We start from the raw sequence: 16122 nt of genomic DNA on the forward strand, positions 1-16122 counted from the left end.
GCCCCTCCCCCTCCCCACCCTCCTGCCCCACCGTAACTCCCTCCACGAGCCGTCGCTGCTTGTAGGAGTGTAATGGGTAGTACTTGTGTTGGTTCTGTCATTGGCAGCGATGGCAGGGGCAATGGGTGGTGCAGTATCATCCAAGGAAGGCCCTGGCACTTATGTTTTTTACAAATTAAACACTGGGAAATAGTCATGTCGCAGATCTCGGAGGTTGTTGACGAATCTGAGGTTAGAGTCTCTACCACAAAAAACATTAACAAAGGTAAGTAACTTGTTCTGACAGAGACTTCTAGCCTCAGATTCCTCACCTTAGAATAGGCAACCAAAAAATACCTCCTCAGAGGTGGGTCTGCGAACGTCTCAGACAAGGAAGTTCTGGAAGACTGATTGGGCAAAATACCCATTCCGATGGACCCGACCATCCCAGCAGTAGTGCTTCATGAACGTGTGACGGGACGCTCACATAGCAGCTTGAAGATGCTCATGCTCAGAAGTTTAGGATACCAGACTCTTCTTACCCAGTCTGGAACTACTAGAATGACTTGAGCCAGGTTGGTCCTGATCGTCTTGAGAACCTAGGACAAGAGAGGTATCGGCAGAAAGGTGTACAGGAGTCCCCAGTTCCATTATAATAGGAACACGTTTCCCAGGAAGAGCTGCTTTGGAAACTCCAACATGCAGAAGAGCTGATGAGTTGCACGTTCTTGGCGGTGGTGAAAAGATTGAGCCTCCGGGTCTAGATGCCATTTGTGGTCCACAAGGCATCGGCGGCTGGGTTCGTCCGCCCTGGCATTCAGAGATCTCACCTGGTGCTGTATGACTAGGAAGATGTTCTGTCACACCTGCCAGGTCCAGAGAAGAAAGGCCTCTTGGAGCAAAGTCGACAACCCAATTTCGCCCAGTTTGGTGCAATACCACATGGCAGTAGTGTTGTCTGTGAATACCTGAACCAGCCTTCCCTTGATGGATGGGAGGAAGGCTTTCAATGCCAAGCCAATCACCCACAGCCCCAGAAGATTGATGTGGAGCTGGGACTCTGCTGGAGACTACAGCCCTCTAATCTCTACCTCTCCCAGGTGCCCACCCCAAACCAGGACCCAAGTCAGTCTCACTGTCAGGTCTGGGTGGAGAAGGGAGAGGGGTCTGCTGCTGGTCCAATCGTAGTTTGGTAGCCACCACTGCTGATCTTTTGCAGTCTCCTTCGAAATCTGGACCAGGTTGGAGGGATTTCCCCAACGCTTTGCCAACTGCGACTTCAGGTCCCACTGCAGAGCCTGCATGGACCATCAGGATGCAGAAAGCCATCATATCCAGCAGTCTGAGAATACGTCTTGCCAAAATCCAGTATAGTGTTTGAAACATAAGCATCACAGCACAAATGTCATGAGCTCTCAACTCCGGAGGGTAGGTGTGAAACTGCACCATGTCCAGAATAACTCTGATGAAAGGGAGAGTCTGAGAAGGAGTCGGTCTGAGTTTGGCATGTTGATAGTGAATCCCAGCAAATGCAGGAGGTATCATAGTCTGGAGGTGGACGACGACTGCCTGGGGTGAGTCTGCCTTCAGCAAACAGTCGTCAAGGTAGGGGAAGAATGGGACCACTGATCTCCCAAGGTAAGCTGCAACGACTGCTATCACTTTTGTTAATACTCAGGGGGCACTGTTGAGGCAGAAAGGGATCACAGTGAACAGTAAATCTCGTGGCGTTACGGGAACCGCAGGTAACTCGTGGGCTTGCAGGACGGGGATGGGGAAAATAGCATCCTGCAAATCTACAGCTACCAACCAGTCTTTATGGCAAACAAGACTGAGCCAATGTGCCCATCTTGAATTTCTTTTTCTTCAGGAAGGCATTGAGGGGAACAGTTCCAGAATGAGGCAAAGCCCTCTGTTCTTTTTCAGCACAAGAAAGTAGCAGGAATAGCAACTGACCACAGATGGCACCCTCTCAATGGCTCATTTGGCCAACCGAGCCTGCACTTCCTGATGGAGCAAGAAGAGATGGTCATTGTCAGCCAATCTGGGGATGGTAGCATACGGAAGTGCATGACCCCGCTGTTTGTAGCATCCACTTGTCAGAAGTATATAGGTCCATTAGGACAGGTGGTGCCCGATTCTGCCATCAATGAGATTTCTGCGCTGGGTGGAGGGCTCAATAAAGCTGCATGGAGGCTGCAGAAGCTGGAGGGGCAGGCACAGGGGACTGGACAGCATGCTGGGTCTGACTCCCATGTCCTTTGTGGGATCCGCGACACTGGCCTTGAAAGGGCTGGGAAGTCTGCTATTGGTATTGCTGGCACCCATAAGGGCCACAGCTTTCACCTCGGAAGGGACAAAAGGACTGTTGCTGTGGTCAGGAAGCACAGAGATTGGCCCAGTTGATCAAGGATGTTTGGACATCCCCTGAAAACCCAGTGGACCGCAACCAGGCATGTCAGTGAAGTGCCATCATAAAGTTATTGTCGAACCTGCAAACAGACATAGGACGCCACCCGAGTGATCGCACAAAAAACAACTTGGTTACGCTGTTCAATTAATTGTTTCCCAAAATTTGGCCAACTGATGTGGCCCTACTAATCTACATTTAAGATTCCTTTTCTGTTGACACTGAGCTCCACATCCATTGCCGTTCACTGCCATCTCAATACAGCTCTTTTTCGGAAGTTCCAGGGAGTTTTTTCAGCATTGAAATATTCTGTCCTGATGATGGTCTACATGACGACTGCCCTCTAGACCGAAACGTCGACACTTCCATCATCTCCGGAAACGTTGCATTGGCACAAACTCACGACCATTCTCTATTAATTAATTTTAGTTGTTTGCTATATCCACTAGGAGTTGATGTTTTTAGTTGTGAACTGTAGAGAAACTATTGCTTATCTCTGTTCATTACTATTGCTTGAATTCATTTTTTTGTATTTGTCTCCCCAACTTTATGTTCCTTTAGTAAATATAAATTCTCTGAATATATTTCCTTTCTCTGTGTGTTCTCTTTGTACCTTCCACCGATTTACTTCGATTATGTACTGAGATTGATATCCTGTGGATACATTTGAGTGTGTTACATATGTACAAGTCACAATTTAGACCGACTGTTTTCTTAAATATGTCCCTTGTAGCATACTCTGACCTAAACTATACAGTGCCCAAGCCTACAAGGGTTGATTGGGTTTTCCCCTGCCTATAACATTATAAAGGCCATGGCACTGCCTAGAGAGTCTGTGGTGGTCAGTCCACACCTGATGACAAACTTGGCTGCACCCGGACCGTCCAGAAGTGCTTGGCTCAGTTCTCTTGAGGGAGCACGGGCAGCAGTTGTGCAACTGAGTACCACAGGGCTTGGGAATATCCACCCGAAAGGCATGTGTTGTTCACTGACCGCAAGGTCAAGCTGGTGGAGGAGGAGAGTATTTTCTCACAGGCTTCCATACTCTTGGATTCCCTATCCAGTTGTATGGAAGGGAATGCACTTGGGTTGACCTTGGCTGTTGAGGCCTGCACAGCCTGGCTTTCAGGGGAAGGATGCAGGGAGAGGAAGGCTGGGGTGGGACAATAGTGATGGGCAGTTATGCAGTGCCCAGGAGCCTCTGTGCAAGGCTTTTCACAGGTCCCAGTAAGGACGTTTGTGAGGGCCTCATTAAAGGGGAGCTCAGCAGAGCTTGCCCCCAGGTGAAGTACCTCCATCAAGAAATTGGTTGTGACCTCAACGGCTAGCAATGGCACGTCAAGGACCTTCTCTATCCTACACATCACTGTTGCAAAAGATGCACCTTACTTCAAAACAGTCTAAAGTATACAAAAAGTGATAGATGGAATGCATGAATTTATCTCAGCCACTGGTTCCTAATCGGGCCACATCCCAGTCCATCGTTATTATGCCGATCATGCCACCTCAGTTTTGACCCAGCTATTGCAAATCAGTCTTGACCCCACTCCAATAAGAACAGTCCAGCTCAAACTGCCAAGCCAGGTCCTCCCTGAGCCGAAGCACAAGCAACGCAGGACCAGTTTCACCCTTGTTATGGGCTCATCACCCAGATAAAGCTTAGTTCCAGTGACACAGTGTGCACAGGACCCCCATCTGGGCATACCCATCCCATTTATGGCAACATACGAAAGTGCACAAAAAGCAATGGATAGGATGCTTGAATTAATCTCAGCCACTGGTCATTACTCGGGGCTGCATCCCAGCCCATTGTTATTTTTCGCACCATGCCACCTCAGTTGGAACCCAGCTATATGCAAATCAGTCTTGACCCTGCTCCCGTGGCAACAGTCGAGCCCGAACTGCCAAGCCAGGTCCTCCCTGAACTGGAACACAAGCAACCCAGGACCAATTTTGCCCTTTTTATGGACTCATCAGCTGGGTATAGTTGGTTCCAGTGACATCGTGCTCGGGACTCATGTCTGGATTGGGTTGGGGCCCTTACTGATTACCAGTGGCTGAAATTCATTCAAGCTTTCCATCCATCACTTTTTGCATGCTTTCCTCCATAACAGGGCCCAGAGGAGAAAGCATATTAGAGTCAAGGGAAGTATCCAGACCACTGGCAACTCCCAGCTCCTCATATCAGTTGTCAGCTTGGCCGGGGTCCTCCTCAAATGGTCCATAGTCCTCTTCATCATCTTCATCCCCCACTTCAGTATCTAAAGGCAGCAAGTCCAAAGGTAGATAAAGCTTGGACGGTTCTGGATTCTACGTTGTGTGGTGCCAGTGGTGTGGGAGTTGGAGGGGGTGTTGGGGTAGGCATCAGGAGGACCAGGTCTGGAGTGGGTGGAAGAACCCATGGCGACATCAGACCAGATACAAAGGCCCCGGCTGGCGTCAGAGGTGAGCCAATCAGCATTGTGTCATACATTTCTTTTAATTGGGCAGGATCACTCAGTCGAACTCGGGGAAGAGGGGCCCTCCACAGGTGGAGTGTGGGAGCGGGGCCTCAAAACACATTGTTTGGATGGAAAATTCGAAGAACGCTTCAACTTCTTTTTCTTGTTTTTCTTAGATTTACCCAACTTTGAGGAGGGCGTTTTGGAGTGGAATGATGGCAGTCTGTGGGACCAACTCTGGGAGCCATCCAAGAACTCCCTTGAGAGTGGGACCAAGAACGATGAAAAGCTTTCTTGTGCGATACCAAAGGGGATGATGGACGGAGCGTTTGAGCCAATCAAACACTCATCCCTAGTCAACTGATCAGGGTTTAATTCATCATCATTCTTTAGCTCACTCCACCACCCCCGTTCAGACATGGCCATATGCAAATCAGTCTGACCCTGTGCCTTATGGAAACAGTCCAGCCCGAACTGCCAAGCCATGTTTTCCCTGGACCGGAAACAAGCATCCTGGGACCGGTTTCTGGCTATTCAGCCGCCATCAGCCAGGCTAGCTTGAATCCAGTGGCAAAGTGAGCAAGAGATCCACGTCTGGGCATACCCTGCCAACTTAGGGCAAACTAAGAGATACCATAGGGGATGATGGACGGAGAGTTTTAGCCAATCAAACACTCACCCCCAGTCAACTGATCTGGGTTTAATCCATCATCATTCTTTAGCTCACTCCACCACCCCAGTTCAGACATTCTTTAGATCACTCCACCTCCCCAGTTCATCTTTCTTGTGCAGCACCACCAGGAGCTTAATGACCCCCTTGCAGATTGCCTTGGGGAGCATCAATTTGCAGTCAACGCAGGCAATGGGTCAAGGCCAAACCCCAGGCACAAGAGACAGAGCAAATCGGGATCAGACACAGACATCTGTCTATGACATTCCCTGCAAGAGTTAAATCCTGTAAGTTTGTTAGAGGAAATAACCGTCACACAGTGGGAGTTAATTGCTCAAAAAAGAGTCAAGAAAAAGTAAAAAAATAAATAAAAAAAGATGGTCAAAAACTGGCCGATGTAGAGGCACCTATATATAGGCACCACACACCTCACTTCTGATGCTGAACCAATCGACTCCACCTACCAGCATTCAGAAGTACTGCTCAAGATTTTACGGATCAAGTCTGACACCTGGGGAATATTCTATGGCAAGGAATCTGCGGTTATTAGTTTCTATCAGAAATTAGACATTAACATATGCACATGCAAATGAATTTACTGTGTGTATCTCACATTTGAGTTAACCTATAGCTAAAGCAGGACTCATTTTAAAATGGCCGTTTGGTTGCCATTTCTTCCTTGTGTATATTTCATTATTTCAGAAGAAGCTGAAACAGCAATTTCAAGCAATGAATCTAATCTGCCCTCATGTAAAAAGTTTATTTTACTCAATTCTTGCTGATTGTGTTAATGAGCTGTTGCGATGCCCCAGCAAAGAACAGCCTTGGAGAATGTATCTCGTTATGAGGTTCCGTGACGATTTGAACCCGTGTTTTCAACATTGTCGTAAATACATAATTTTGGTATCAGCGAACCGCAAATGGTCCATTTAGTATATCCTGGTGTTTTCGCTATGCTACGAGCAAGAGTACTCCTGTTACGAACACATTTCTGATCTACCCATGGCATCCATCTTAGATTATGGCAGCCATTTTGTGTTTCTTGCCCTCACATAGACAATGGACACGCAATGACCTCTGATTACTTCATTTCGATTAAGGACACGTAGGCTTGGCCGGCAATTCACCTTGCCAGTGACACGTACACCTTAGGACAGAATACACCATGGCTGCATGACTCGACAGAAGCTGCCTCCTCTGCCTGAGGCCAGTCCTGCTATACTGGTTCTCGTGTTCACTGGCCTGATCATGATTAGGCGGCCGAAGCTGGTAGCCTTGCCCATTTACGACCCACAAACATCTCTTATCCTGCTTTTCTATCTCCTGCACCTGGCTCTGCTCCTTTCCTTCTGGCCCTTTATTAGGGGGAGGTAACGAAATTTACGATGAGGCGGTCCGGCTCTTGAATGAAAAGTTGACATGGGATTATGATGGAACAGTGGGAACCCCTCGTTCGTAATGTTTTGACATCAGATATTGTTGACGATTCCTGTGCAACTCCAAATATTTATTGTTTAGGACACAAAGGTTTGGGAATGTACTAACATGTAAAGAATTTGCCTGAAGCCCAATTTTTAGTATATAAGGAGCAACCCTCTTTGTACAAATCGAACAGGCTCCTAGATACTGCCCGTGTGTAGTTTCTGTGACTTCTGTGTCCCTGCAGTAATAAACCTTTGGTCTTTGACGCCACCATCGAGAAGCCCGTGTTTCTGTTTATTTGTGCACCGAGACAGGTAGAACTCCGGGGTCTTCGGGTGTTATCCCTGACACCTCTGGACGGAACCAAAAAGTCCAGAACTCCAATTGGCGCCCAACGTGGGACGACGTCATTCGGTACCGGTCCAAAAGCCTGAAGAATTCGAGAAGCTTCGTGTGAAGATTCCTGAGGGAGGCGCCCCACTTCATCGATCCCGGCATATCGCAAAAGTGGCCCGACGTTCTCTTCCACGAGGGTTCCCGTTCGGACGGCTGCAGTGGTCCGTTGCCTTGACCGTCGCCCTGTCTTGGACCCGAGGTGCAGTCCTTAGTACGGCGAGACGTAGACGGGTTTCTCCTTGGTGACGTCTTCAGTGCCTCAGTTAAGTATTAAGTGGTTGCTAGTTGGCTACTTCGTAGGGGTTACTCCTGTTTGGATAATCCTTTTTAGTTCTTGGTTTGGTTTGGTTTCGTAAGATTATCACTGGTTATTACGATAATCTATTGGTTTAGTTTGGGTATCGATACATTTGTTCGCTTTTGGTAGGCCTAAGTTCTTGGTTCGAGTGCACATTTCTGTTTGTGTTTTTGTCTGTCCTGTGTTCCGGATTATAAAATGGTAAGTCGGAAAAATTGTATGTTGTCGTGTTTTGGTTGCAACGGTGATTCCCGGTTGGAGGACTCATGTCTGGTTCCTCCGATTGGAACTCCTCTTTATGATCTATATTGTAAGTTTGGTGTGGGTCCGATATCTTATAATGAGGTATGGATCCGATATACCGAGAAAGACGGTGTCCTCAGTTGGCCACTGCATGGTAGTTTTGAACCTGAGGTCCTTGATAATTTGGAAGTGAAGTTGTTTAAGAAGAAAGCCCGGCCGGCAATGTTTGATTCTTTCCGTTATTGGCGAAAAGAATCTAAACAGAGAGAAATTAAAAAGCTGAAGAAAGAACAGAAAGAGCAAGAGTTGACTTTAGAACAGGCTGCTAAGCAGCTGCAACTTAATGAGTCTGAAAAAGCAATAGAGGTGGCTACTAGAGAGCATAATTTAGCGATGGACAAGTGCTACCCTGCCTTGCCATCGAATACAGCTAAGGTAGTGGAGGACCCTGAAAATGATCCTTTGTTGTCTTACTTGTTAAGGTCACCCCCACCGTATGCACAGGGTGCTACGGCTCCACCTGTACCGAATATTCAATTGCCGGTTGCTGGACAACCTGGTATTCCTGCTCCTGCCCCTCTGAATCAAGCTCCTGTACCTCCTGTGGGCAATGTTAATGTTCCTTCGGCACCCCCTCTTCCAGGGTTGCCGGCTTCTTTACCTATACCTGCACCACTTATACCTGCTGTTTCACAAGCTACTTTGCCTGATACTCCTACTGTTCCTGTTCTATCTGTTCCAACTGCTACTGTATTTTCTGCTTCTGCTAGTATTATGACTCCACTTACTGTTCATCGGAGAATCACTGATTCCGTCTCCAATATTCTGTCTCCCTTCTATAAAACTTTAATTAAGACTCCGGCCTCTGACTCTGTTCAGAGACGTAGTCAGCTTCCCAGTACTGAAGAACGGGGAATATTAGATTCCACCGCTCTTAGATGGATTTCAAAAAGTAGAAGATATAGTACTAGAGATGTATTAGATACATTTATGCAATGGAAAGAACCGACACAACGATATGTGTTCGATGAGATGTGCTCTCTTTTGCGTGACGAATTAGAAGAAGACGATTCTGAATCAAATCTAGAAGAATTAATTAATGTTCAGAAAGAGTTTGCTGCGGGTATGATAGTTGGTGAGGATATAAAGGAAGCAATGGAACTAATTTTAAGCTATAGGAATGATCCATCCCTTCGTTCACCGAGAGAGTTAGAGAAACATAGTACGAAGCAGAATCGCCAATATCCAATGAGGGAGGTTCCTCCAATTTGGCGCGAAGCCGTTCAAGCTGATGCGAACCGTGGTATTGCAGCCGCTCCGGCGCAATTCCAGAGAGTGTGGATACACATTCCATGGAAGCGAGCTGAAGTATTAGCAGTGAAACAGGCCTTGCCTGATCCGCGTAAGAATCCTGCCGGATACTATAAAGAGTTAGCACAGACAGTTGAGGCTTGTGTAATGAATTTAGCGGACATTGACATGTTATTTGGGAATGTAGTTCCGCAACCAATTTGGGCTAAAATTCGTAAAGAGAATCATCCAGTTGCCCTAGGTGGTGATTGGGCAGCTATAATTGCAGCGGATGGTCAACAAATAGGTGGTTCTAAACCTGAACCTCTAATTGCTAATCTTCCAGGTAGAATAATTGAATTAATGAAGACTCTGATGCCAGCATTGCGTGTTAATTGGGACAAGTTGTCCGCATGCAGACAGAAGAAAGACGAGAGTGTCTCCGACTTTTTCACAAGGTTCGAAGAAACTTTTGTAGATCACAGTGGTCAGGATATGAGCACAGAAGGAGGACAGAGACTATTTGTCGATAAATTTGTACACAATCTGTTGCCAGAGCTCAGTAATAAATTGAAAGATTCCGAGAGTGCGTGGGCTGTCTCTACAACTGCGCAAATACTTGCAACTGCACAGTATTATGAAAATAGGAATAAAGAGGAGAAAGAGAAGTCAGATAAGAAAACGAAAGATTTAAAAACTAAAGTTCTTTTGCAGCAGGCATATCCGCCTCGTATGAATCAGACTAATACACAGCAAGGATCATATCAACGGACAGATTATAATTCACTGAGGCCGCAATATCAGTGGAACCAGTGTGCGCACTGTAAGAAAGAAGGTCATTATAAGAATGACTGTCCAGTCTTAGCACAAAATAATGCTGCAGCAGCTCAGAGAGGTCGTGGTGGTTCTCTGCAAAATTCTAGAGGTCGAGGACGAGGTGCTCCACAAACGAATGATCGTCCTTCTAATCATTTTGATCAGCGGAATGGACAGTCTGCCCAACAAAATAGATCTCAACAGTATCATGTTGAAGACTATTGTGAGGTTGATGAGGGATTTCAGCAAACTGAGTACTAGGACAGCCATGGACAGAGAGAGGGAGTAGTATCAGTTCCAGTGGATCAGAGTGGGCCTTATGTCGCAGTAGCAACATCAGGTGTAGTCGAACCGTTTCTGTTGGATACTGGTGCCGCAAAAAGTTCTATCATTCATGCGAAACTCCCTGGCGCACCTTTGTCCGGCTTAACAAATGTTTCAGTAGGTTTTTCAGGCGCCCCTGTTTACAACCCTGTATCTGGTCCTTTGCCTATCTCTGTTGGGCCGTGTCAATTGAAAGCACCCTTGATTTTGACGACAGGTTGTAATGAAAATCTGCTTGGTTTAGACTTGTTAAAACGCCTGTATGCGACATTGTACTGTTCTCCATCAGGAGTACAGCTTACATTGGGTAAAAGAATCACCTCTCCGATGTACTTGTCAATGGATGCGCTCCCACCAGAGCTGCGTTCTCTCCCTGATACTCTTTGGGCGACTGGTCCTAACGATGTAGGCCTTTTGGAAATTCCACCATATGTAGTCACTTTGAAAGCAAATGTCAAATTTCCACGAATTCCTCAATACAAGATTTCTAGTGAAGGTGAACGTGCACTTTTATTGATTGTGCAAGATTTGATTAAGAAAGACGTGGTTGAAGAAACTAGAGGAAACGTCTGTAACAGTCCTGTATTGCCAATTTTAAAACGCACTGATCCGTCAAAGCCTCCAGTGTATAGATTTGTTATCGATCTCAGAGAGGTTAATAAAATTGTGGTTCCGCAGTTTCCTGTGGTTCCAGACATTACTGCATTGTTAACGTTGATTCCTGCTACAGCCACATGGTTTTCAGTCATCGACTTGAAGAATGCCTTTTTCAGCATTCCGATAGCCGAGGAAAGCAGAGATATTTTCGGCTTCTCTCTAGGAGGTCGAAGCTTCAGGTTTAAACGTGCTCCACAAGGCTATTGTGAGAGTCCATCCATTTACAGTCAGGCATTAAAAAGTCAGTTAGATTCCTTTGTACTTCCTCCTGGTTCTGCCTTAGTACAGTATGTAGATGATCTTCTAGTGGCTGCCGATGACAAGGAAACTTGCAAAGCAGCTACAATTTCCTTATTGCATCATTTGTCTAGTTTGAACCATAAGGTGTCACCTTCGAAAATGCAATACTGCTGCCAAGAAGTGACCTACCTAGGTCATCTCTTGTCAAAGGAGGGAAGGAAGTTGACCCCAGAGAGAATAAAAGCAATTACGCAGATGAGTGTTCCCCGCACACAGAGAGAAGTACGTGCCTTTTTAGGTATTACCTCATACTGCAGGCAGTGGATCCCAAATTTTTCTCTTTTGGCAAAACCATTGGTAGCTTTGACTGGGAAAAATGTTCCGACTCCGGTGCCGTGGTCTGCTGAATGTCAGGAAAGTTTTTCTGAATTACGAAATGCACTATGTTCAGCTCCTGTGTTGGGTACACCTGACTACAGTAAACCATTCACGCTCTATGTTCACGAGAGAGAAGGTTGCGCGTTGAGTGTTCTGACACAGAGATTTGGTGATAAACAACGCCCGTGCGCGTATTTTTCATCAACATTAGATCCGGTAGCTAGAGCGTTGCCTAGTTGTTTGAGAGCTACAGCGGCAGCTGCAGCTTCCATTCGACAATCTGCTGGTTTGGTGATGAATAACATGCTAGTGGTCATGGTTCCTCATGCTGTGGATACACTCATGAACCGAACCAAGATGCAGCATCTTACCAGTGCTAGATTATCAGGCTATGAGCTGACACTGTTAGCGAGTCATATTCAGATCAAAAGATGCAATGTATTGAATCCAGCAACATTGTTGCCGACTAATCAGGAGTCGAGCGATTCTGAACCCCACGATTGTTGTTTCAGAACCGAGGAAGAAACTAAAGGACGAATTGATCTAAAAGACACTCCGTTGTCAGATCCAGATGGCACGTTGTATGTTGATGGGTCGTGCTTTAAACTGGAGAATGGTGATGTGACTGCTGCTTACGCAGTAACGACTTTGAGTACGATTGTGGAGACTGCGAGAGTGAGTCAGAATTCTGCCCAAGCTGCAGAATTGATCGCTCTAACGAGAGCGTGTGTTTTAGCAAAGGGAAAGAGAGTGAATGTGTTCACAGATAGTCAGTACGCGTTTGGCGTGGCCCATAGTTTTGGCCGTTTGTGGAAAGAAAGAGGTTTCATTACGTCCCATGGGACTAAGATCCAACATGGTCAGCTAGTTAACGACTTGTTGGAATCTTTAACCTTGCCGACTGAAGTTGCGATTGTGAAGTGCAGTGCTCATAAAGCAATCACGGATGATGTTGGTCGTGGGAATGCTTTTGCTGACGAGACCGCTAAACAGACAGCTAGGAATATGATGAGTAGAATGTATGTTGCTATGTCTGCGAGATGGGTTTCTGAGTCTGGAATGTGTGAGGACACAGTGGAAAGTGTGAAAGAAATTCAGAAAGAGGCGACTGAGGAGGAAAAGCTTGCATGGAAAGAGAGTACGGGTAAATTGGACTCGAGTGGATGTTGGATTGATCTGTCGGAACAACAGCGTTGGATGTTGCCTGATGCGTATGTGCTTGCAGTAGTAACGATGGCGCATGGAGCAGCGCACATCAGTTCTAAAGGGATTTGCAAGATGTTGGCTCCAGTCTGGAAGAATGATGGGATTAGTAAGTGTGCAGAGAGAGTGGTGAGAAATTGTATGGTATGCCCGATGCATAATCCTGGCAAGGAAGTCCCCACACCTGCTGGTCACTTCGCTCCTCCTTCCTGCCCCTTTGAAGTGATTCAGTTAGACTTCATTCACATGGATCGTTGCAACAACCTAAAATACGTCCTAGTGGTAGTTTGTGCTTTTTCCAGATGGGTCGAAGCATATCCACTGAAGGACAACACTGCTTTGTCTACTGCCAAAATTCTTCTCAAAGAATACTTCCCTAGGTACGGTATGCCACGGATTGTATGGTCAGATAACGGAAGTGAGTTTGTAGGGAAAGTTATGCAGAGTGTATGTGCCGGTTTAGGGATCAAGCAGAAATTTCACAGTGCAAACCATCCACAGTCTGCTGGTTTAGTTGAGGGTTACAATGGCACCCTCAAACTGAAACTTGCTAAGATACAAGCATCCACGGGTTTGCCCTGGCCAGATGCACTGCCTTTGGCTCTGTTATCCACAAGAGCGACTGTACATTCTCGGGTAGGGCTTAGCCCTTATGAGATTGTATTCGGTCGTCCTGCCAATATTTGGGGGGTGCCTAGGCCAAAAGAGTTCAGACAGCTGGAATATCCAATGTTGATTGATTACCTTTACGACTTGACTGCTAAATTGAGTCTTATTCACCAACAGGTTTTCGATGCATTGCCAAAGCCACCGGAGAGTCCAGGACACCAGCTGAAACCTGGCGACCAGGTTGTCGTGCGCAATTTTGCAAGGACGAAGAATCTTCAACCCAGATTCGTCGGCCCCTACCAAGTGCTGCTAGCAACGAGAACTGCTATTCGTGTGGCTGGTCGCAAGAATTGGATCCACACGACACACGTCAAACGTGTGCCCTTGCCACTTCCTTACGATAACTGGGTGAAGAAGGGAATTGGTGCCTCTGAGTTTGAACGAACACCCAGGTTTATCCCTTTCAGCGATGCCGAACTAATCACTGATACATCGAACTCTGGCTCTTCTCCTGAAACTGCTCCTTTGAACTCTGAACATTTGTCTTTCACATCAGAAGAACATTTGCCAACTGCGAACCTGAACATTGCAACACCTGCTGATAATACACTGTTTCCAGATCAAACAGCTCCTGCAAAACTGAGATACAATTTACGATCTCGCAATATGGACAAATAAAGCAGGAAACTGCCAATTTCACACATTTGAATTTTTTGACACTTTTGCCTCCAGCCAGGAAGTTTGCTATTGTCTTGTTGTTTTAAAAATTGCCTTGCCGTCTGGGCAGCCGTAGGGTCGTGGCTGTGTGCCTAGTTGAATCTGCAGGGGTCAGACACAAGGTCGATCTTTCTGTTAGTTCTGGGAACTCCCAGAGCTGATAGAGGCATTTTCATCTACGTACACATCATCAGTGGTCGCGAGCGGATTGTAGAAGATGGAGCTTCCTGAGCTGCAACGAGAAAATGTAATTTATGTTTGCAGAAATAGACTTTACAGAATTCTTCACAGCAAATGTTTTCTAATGCAATGTGCCATTACATTTTTGATTGTTTTGATAACGTTGGTGGGTGGAATCGTCTTTGGTGTGAATTTAATTTTTATGCCAGTAACAACAGTACCTCCTCTTGATCCTGCTACTTCTACTATTTCTTCTATGCATTCTTTTCACTCATTTCCTGAACATAAGCAAGCTCGACGCTCAGAATTCATTAATAACACATTTGTACAGCTCTTGCATCAACACCAACTGGTAGTTAACACAACAGACTGCTGGGTGTGTGGCTTGATACCCCACACTATGGATAAAGGCATTCCATATCTAGTTTTGCCTTTCAGCTACAATGGATCATTTCAGGCCTTTCAGACCATTTTTGCCTATGCCCTTGAGACCTATCCTCCGCGTCCACCACGTTCCACTAAATACAACTCTGTCAACAAAGCTTTAGTCCAGGGAATTATTGACATGATTAGAGACGTCAATAATACTCCATCTTACCCTAGAGATGAATTACGGGTGTATTTGAGTTGGAACTCTACAGAGTATCGCCTTAGCTTGGGAGAAAGCAAGCGTAAAAGCTCAACTCCAGTCTGGGTCGTACCTCACCGGGGTCAAGTCTGTTTGCAAGGAAATGGGAGGAATCCGAGAGCTCAGCTAGGGAGGAGTGAGTGCGTCGAGACCTACGTGTTTCCGTCTAACTCTTCCCCTGCCTTTCTTACTGCTAGGGGTACCTACTTCATCTGTCAAGACAGAGCGTATACATGGTTGCCTGCTGACTTTTCAGGATCATGTTATATTGCTCGATTGTTGCCTCCAACATACACTGCTTCTTCTGATTATCACAAAACCAGAGTAGCAAGAGGTGTCTTCAGCAAGGAAGATACCGCTGGTCAGGAAGCTGGAGACTTCTTCAAAGGTTTCCTTCCGTTCTGGGGGCCTATGGCCAATAGTAGAAACATACGTCAGCTAACACGGGTAGTTGAATCTACTATTACCGAAACTGCTGGTGCCCTTAGCAACTTGACGGCTGAGCTTCAGGCGGATCGTCTCATGACGTTGCAGAACCGTATGGTTCTAGACGTAATACTTGCAGATCGAGGTGGGGTATGCAGAATGATCCAATCGAGCTGCTGTGTCTTTATTCCCAATAATGCTCCAACTGTCTATGAGGCGATCTCTAAGCTACACAAGATTTCCGACTCTATACATGTAGACAAGGGAAACTGGTCCTTCATGGAGTGGTTTTGGACTCTGATATCAGCGTGGGGATGGAAGGTTCTGATGGTCATTGGTGTCATCTTAGTATTCCTATTCTCATGTTGCCTGATTATCCAGTGTGGTCCCGCTTTGTGTAGTCTTTGTGCTGCAACCTGTCTCAGAAAACCACCTGCGCTTGGAGAAGAGGCGCGAGAAAGGATGATGATACAGCAACATGTCACTGACCTGATGAGCATAGAATTAGACTCTGACATAGACTAAGTAATTGCCTATGTAAGGGCAAAAGGAGGGTCTGAGGTTCCGTGACGATTTGAACCCGTGTTTTCAACATTGTCGTAAATACATAATTTTGGTATCAGCGAACCGCAAATGGTCCATTTAGTATATCCTGGTGTTTTCGCTATGCTACGAGCAAGAGTACTCCTGTTACGAACACATTTCTGATCTACCCATGGCATCCATCTTAGATTATGGCAGCCATTTTGTGTTTCTTGCCCTCACATAGACAATGGACACGCAATGACCTCTGAT

The sequence above is a fragment of the Lissotriton vulgaris genome, chromosome 8, assembly GCF_964263255.1.
Source record: "Lissotriton vulgaris chromosome 8, aLisVul1.2, whole genome shotgun sequence".
Lineage (NCBI taxonomy): Eukaryota > Metazoa > Chordata > Amphibia > Caudata > Salamandridae > Lissotriton > Lissotriton vulgaris.